Source organism: Nerophis lumbriciformis, linkage group LG02 (genome assembly GCF_033978685.3).
Source record: "Nerophis lumbriciformis linkage group LG02, RoL_Nlum_v2.1, whole genome shotgun sequence".
Classification (NCBI taxonomy): domain Eukaryota; kingdom Metazoa; phylum Chordata; class Actinopteri; order Syngnathiformes; family Syngnathidae; genus Nerophis; species Nerophis lumbriciformis.
The window spans coordinates 50,862,429-50,869,101 of NC_084549.2; the positions used below are offsets into that span (position 1 = coordinate 50,862,429).

The 6,673-nt window shown below is 39.1% G+C and overlaps 1 long non-coding RNA gene across 1 annotated transcript; it reads right to left on the reverse strand.

Annotated features, from left to right (window-relative positions):
• Positions 1-933: 933 nt before the first annotated feature.
• Positions 934-3,698, reverse strand: LOC133610929 (uncharacterized). Its single transcript, XR_009815940.2, has 3 exons — positions 3,551-3,698; positions 2,063-2,258; positions 934-1,262 (listed from the first exon to the last, which is right to left on the reverse strand). It is a non-coding gene; the product is annotated as an uncharacterized lncRNA (long non-coding RNA).
• Between the last annotated feature and the right edge of the window lie 2,975 nt (positions 3,699-6,673).

Consider the following 6,673-nt stretch of genomic DNA (forward strand, 5'->3'; position numbering starts at 1 on the left):
GTTGTATTGTTTTTTTTATTCCAGCGAGTTAATTCATTTTGAGGGGAGTGAGGAGATGATTTAATTATGATGCGTTCAAGAGTCTTACGGCCTGAGGGAAGAAGCTGTTACAGAAGCTGGAGGTTCTGCTTCGGAGGCTGCGGAACCTCTTTCTAGAGTCCAGCAGTGAAAACTGTCCTTGGTGGGGGTGGGGGGAGGCTTTGCAAATTTTCTGAGCCCTGGTCAGGCAGCACTTTTTGCGATCTCCTGGATAGGAGGAAGAGGAGTCCTGATCTTTTCCGCCGTCCTCACCACTCGCTGGAGATACTTCCAGTCTGAGGCACTGCAGGCTCCAGTCCAGACATTGATGCTGTTGGTCAGCAGGCTCTCTATAAAAAAGATACATCTCTCCAAGCATTATTAGCTATTTTGCATTTGTTGTTTAGGAGTTATGTTTAAATAACTGTCATAGTGATTTAAACCTAAATTTTGTATTTGCAAACCTTTCAAAAACAACTGATTGTAGTAAAACTCACACAGATACAATATTGCAGGCATTTTTAAACATAATGCATGTTTGGTTTTGGAGTTATGTTTCTATAAGTTTCATATGTATGACCGCTATACTGTTATATTCAATTAAAAAAACTAACTTGTGTCTTTACAAACCTTACAAAATATATTTTTTCCCAGTAAAACTCACAAAGATACATTTCAACAGGCATTAGCCATTTTGCATGTGTGGTTTAGAAGTTATGTTTAAATAACTGTCATATGGAGTGTGACCGTAAAGTCATAGTGATTAAAACAAACTTGCGTCTTTGCAAACCTTACAAAAGAAAATGTTACTAGGAAAACTCAAAGATACATTTCTTCATGCATTATTAGAAAATGTTCATGTGTAGTTTAGGAGTTATGTTTAAATAACTGTCATATTGAGTGTGGCAGTAATTCAGTCATTAAGTATTACACCTAATTTTTGTTTTTGCAAACCTTAGAAAAACAACTGATTCTAGTAAAACTCACATTGATTCAAAATTACAGGCATTTTAGACATACATATTTGGTTTAGGAGTTGTGTTTGAATCCATTTTTATTGCTTTTTTCGTTAGGGCAAGTCCGACCGGCGGAGGCCACGGGGAAGACAGAGGACACATTGGGAAGACTATGTAAGCCGGCTGGTCTGGGAACGCCTCAGGATCCCCCGAGAAGAGCTGGACGAAGTGGCTTGGGACAGGGAAGTCTGGGCTTCTCTGCTTAGGCTGCTGCCCCCGCAACCGGACCTCGGATAAGCGGAAGAAAATGGATGGATTTAGTATGACAGTTATACTGTCATATTAAGTAAAAAAAAAACTAACTAGTGTCTTTGCAAACTTTACAAAATATAATCATTCTAGAAAAACAAACAAAGATACATTTCTCCAAGCATTATTAGCCATTTTGCATTTGTTGTATTTATGTTTAAATAACTCAGTGAGTAAAACCTAAATTTTGTATTTGCAAACCTTACAAAAACAATTGATTCTAGTAAAACTCAGATACAATATCACATCGCATTTTTAGACATAATGCATATTTGGTTTTGGAGTTGTGTTTATATAACTTTCATATTTAGTATTACAGTAATACAGTCATATTGAGTTAAAAAAAAAACTAACTTGTGTCTTTACAAACCTTACAAAATATTTTTCCCAGTAAAACTCAAAGATACATTTAGCCATTTTGTATGTGCGGTTTAGGAGTTATGTTTAAATAACTGTCATATGGAGTGTGACCGTAAAGTCATAGTGATTAAAACAAACTAACTTGCGTCTTTGCAAACCTTACAAAAGAAAATGTTACTAGGAAAACTCAAAGATACATTTCTTCATGCATTATTAGAAAATGTTCATGTGTAGTTTAGGAGTTATGTTTAAATAACTGTCATATTGAGTGTGGCAGTTATACTGTCATTAAGTGTTAAACCTAATTTTGGTATTTGCAAACCTTACAAAAACAACTGATTCTAGTAAAACTGACATAGATTCAATATTGCAGGCATTTTAGACATTTCACGTTTGGTTTAAGAGTTGTGTTTGAATACATTTTAATTGCTTTTTTCGTTAGGGCAAGTCCGACCGGCAGTTGGCCACGGGGAAGCCCCAGGACACATTGGGAAGACTATGTCAGCCGGCTGGCCTGGGAACGCTTCGGGATCCCCCGAGAAGAGCTGGACGAAGTGGCTGGGGAGAGGGAAGTCTGGGCTTCTCTGCTTAGGCTGCTGCCCCCGCAACCCCGACCTCGGATAAGCGGAAGAAAATGGATAGATTTAGTATGACAGTTATGTTATTATATTGAGTAAAAAAAACTAACTTGTGTCTTTAAAAACCTTACAAATTATATGTTTTCTAGTAAAACTCACAAAGATACATCTCCAGGCATTATAAGCCATTTTGCATGTGGTTTAGGGGTTACTGCCATATTGAATGTGGCAGTTATACTGTCATTATGAGTAAAACCTAATTTTTGTAATTGTAAACTTTACCAAAATACCTGATTCTGGTAAAACTCACAGATTCAATATTACAGGCATTTTTAGACGGATTGCATGTGTAGTTTTGAAATTATGTTTATACAACTTTCTTATTTAGTATGACAGTGTCATCTTGAGTAAAAAAACTAACTTGTGTCTTTGCAAAATTTACAAAAGAACATTTTAGTAAAACTCACAAAGATACATCTCCAGGCATTATTAGCCATTTTGCATTTGTTGTTTAGGAGTTATGTTTAAATAACTGGCATAGTGAGTAAAACCTAATTTTTGTATTTGCAAACCTTACAAAAACAACTGATTCTAGTAATACTCATAGATACAATATTACAGGCATTTTTAGACAATGCATGTTTGGTTTTAGAGTTATGTTTATATCACTTTCATATTTAGTATGACAGTAAAACTGTCATATTGAGTAAAAAAAACTAACTTGTGTCTTTGCAAACCTTACAAAAGATCATTATTCTAGTAAAACATACAAAGATACATTCCTCCAGGCATTATTAGCCACTTTGCATGTGTGGTTTAGGAGTTATGTTTTAAACTGTAATATTTAGGTGGCAGTTATATGTCTATGCGTAAAACCTAATTTTTGTATTTGCAAATCTTTCAAAAACAACTGATTACAGTAATTGTCACATAGTTTTAATATTACAGGTATTTTTAGACATTTTGCATTGTTGGTTTAGGAATTATGTTGCAATACATTTTTTTTGCTTTTTTTGCATTATCTCAGGATTGTCAAAATATTACTGTCATATTGAGTAAAAAACTACTGATTGGGTGTGGCAGTTATACTGTCATTATGTGTAAAACCTATTTGTTGTACTTGCAAACCTTACAAAAACAACTGATTGTAGTAACTCACATGGATAAAATATTACAGGCATTTTTAGACATAATACATCTTTGGTTTATGAATCGTGTTCGATTGCTCCTGCTCACAGAACCACACAGCCAGCGCACGACACACGAGCCACAAGCCCACAGCCCAAGGCAGTTAAATACCCCTGCAAATCCACAAGGCAAGACACTTACTTTGGAGGCAGAGTTTCCTCTGCCCCTGCGTATTGTGGGATTCTGGGGGTTCTTTTCGGTAGCCTGCGGGTCTGCTGGGTAGTCCTGGGGATTCCTTCTCAACCTGCGCGCGTTCACCCGGTCCTCCTTGTTAAGCCTGACGATCCTCCTGGTCGCTCCTTTTTAAATGTGTGCAGCCCTAATGCTCCACAGGTGCGTCTGATTTCAGGTGCCGTTCGATTGGGCACTTTGGTTGTCAGGGGCAACAAGCTAAAAGGAGCAACGTCTTAAAATGCCAGCAAAGTCCACAAGGAATAAAATTATGCAATTAAAAATACAGTCAAAGTCCTCAAAGTGTAAAAACATGCAATTAAAAATATATCAAATTGTAAAATGTAAAAACATGCAATTAAAATCTACAACAATAAAAACACTCAGACATGCATGACAATGAAACAAAACAAAAAAAATCCCCTACTTGTGTCCCATCACATCCCCCCCATACATTATCGTTGTCAGTCCCTGCAACGGGGGGAACTCTCGTCTGCATAGCGGGCAGGCAACTGTCGGTCAAAGCCTTTTTTAGCTCTTCAAAGGACGTCTGACACTCTGGTGTCCACACTATTTTGTGGACCTGTGCCTTCTTGCCAGTGAGGCCGTCCCACCGACATTTATTTAGGGGACGGGCTATTTTAGCAAACCCAGCCACAAAACGTTGCTAATAGCCTGCCAATCCAAGAAACGCTCTCACTTCCTTGACAGTGGTCGGAGCGGCCCAGTCCTGTCCTGCCTTAATTTTACCTGGGTCCCGTCTCACTCCATCCCGATCCACCACATGTCCCAAGAATTTCACCTCACGCTGAAAGAGCTTGCACTTAGAGGGCTTGAGTTTAAGTCCATGTCGCTGCAACCGTTCAAACACCTGGTCCAGGTGCTGTAGATGGGCAGTGAAATAAATGATAAATACATGATAAATGGGTTGTACTTTTCTACCTTCAAGGTACTCAAAGCGCTTTGACACTACTTCCACATTTACCCATTCACACACACATTCACACACTGATGGAGGGAGCTGCCATGCAAGGCGCTAACCAGCACCCATCAGGAGCAAGGGTGAAGTGTCTTGCTCAGGACACAACGGACATGACGAGGTTGGTACTAGGTGGGGATTGAACCAGGGACCCTTGGGTTGCGCACGGCCACTCTCCCACTGCGCTACGCCGTCCCTCAACAGAAAAAATTATTATGTCATCAAGATAAACCAACAATGATTCCGCTATTTGACCATTCAAACAATGATGTGTAAGCCGTTGGAAAGTGGCAGGTGCATTGCATAGACCAAATGGCATGCGTTCAAACTCGAACAGTCCGAGGGGAGTTGTAAATGCAGTGTTTTCACGATCGTCCGGGTGCACCTCCACTTGCCAATACCCACTAGCGAGGTCTAAGGTCGAAAACCATTCAGATTTGCTCAGACCAGTCTCTTCGATTCAGGGGAACGGAAAGGCGTCTTTATGTGTAACTGAGTTTAACCTCCGGTAGTCCACACAAGAGCGCCAACTCCCATCCTTTTTGCGGACTAACACTATAGGCGCTGCCCAGGGACTGCAGCTTTCCTTTATCACTCTCTGTTCAAGCATACCTGAAAGCATGCAGTGTCTTCACTTCCTTATACAACAGAGACGGGATGGGTCAGGTATCTCTCCCTGGTAGGGGCGGAATCTCCAGTCAGTATCCTGTGTTGCACAACACTGGTCCTTCCAAAGTCCTCATGTTGTGCAAACACCTTCTCCCACTTCGCCAGCAGGGCGCGTAGCTGCACCTGTTGCTGCTCAGACAGATCCGGCTTATCACTCAAATCCCTAACATCTGGGGACAGTTCTGGATTGGTTTGGGCTGTGGCATCAATGAGTGACACTTCTACCACACCCTCCTCTACTAGAGATAAACACAGATCCTCAGCTCCATGCACATCACTATAATCAACACAAAACAGCTGCCCTATCTTTTTAAATCGTTTTAAGGAAATACTGTAGGAATGGGGGTTATAAACACGGAAGGGCAGCCTACCTCTGTTCACCACGACCAGTGATTTTGCCACGCCAACTGCACCGGGCATAGCCTCTACCAGGGCGCAGTAGTTAGCCCCACACCAACATCTCCTTTGGGGGATATGTAATACTAGTCTTCGAGGCCAATCTCACGTGGCCTAGCAAGCCATCTTCAGCAGCAACAACTTCTATACGGGAACATGTAGCAAAAGCTTCCCTCCACACCTTTTGCTTTTGAAGATGCCGAAGAGTAGAGGTCTTAGGACATTTAAAAACGGCATCCCAACAACCCACGATTAGATTCATACCTATTATGAAGGGGTGTGTACAGTTTTGATCCGCAACAATTACTACTCCTCTTTCGGGAACTTTAACACCCTCTACCTCAAAATCAATTTTAGACAATGCATGTTTGGTTTTGGAGTTATGTTTATATAACTTTTGTTTATAGTATGACAGTTATACAGTTATACTGAGTAAAAAAAACGAACTTGTGTCTTTACAAACCTTACAAAATATGTTTTCCCAGTAAAACTCACAAAGTTAGATTTCTACAGGCATTATTAGCCATTTTGTTTGTGTGGTTTAGGAGTTATGTTTAAATAACTGATATTGATTGTGACAGTATACTGTCAAAGTGAGTAAAAAAAAACTAACGTGTGTCTTTGCAAACCATACAAAATAAAATGTTACTAGTAAAACTCACAAAGATACATTTCTTCATGCATTATTAGAAAATGTTCATGTGTAGTTTTGAAGTAATGTTTATATAACTTTCATATATAGTATGACAGTTATACTGTTATATTGAGTAAAAAAAAACTAACTTGTGTCTTTACAAACCTTACAAAATATTGTTTCCCAGTAAAACTCACAAAGATACATTTCTACAGGCATTATAGCCATTTTGTATGTGTGGTTTAGGAATTATGTTTAAATAACTAAAAATGAGTGTGACAGTATACTGTCAAAGTGAGTAAAAAAAAACAACTAACTTGTGTCATTGCAAACCTTACAAAAGAAAATGTTACTAGTAAAACTCACAAAGATACATTTCTTGATGCATTATTAGAACATGGTCATGTGTAGTTTA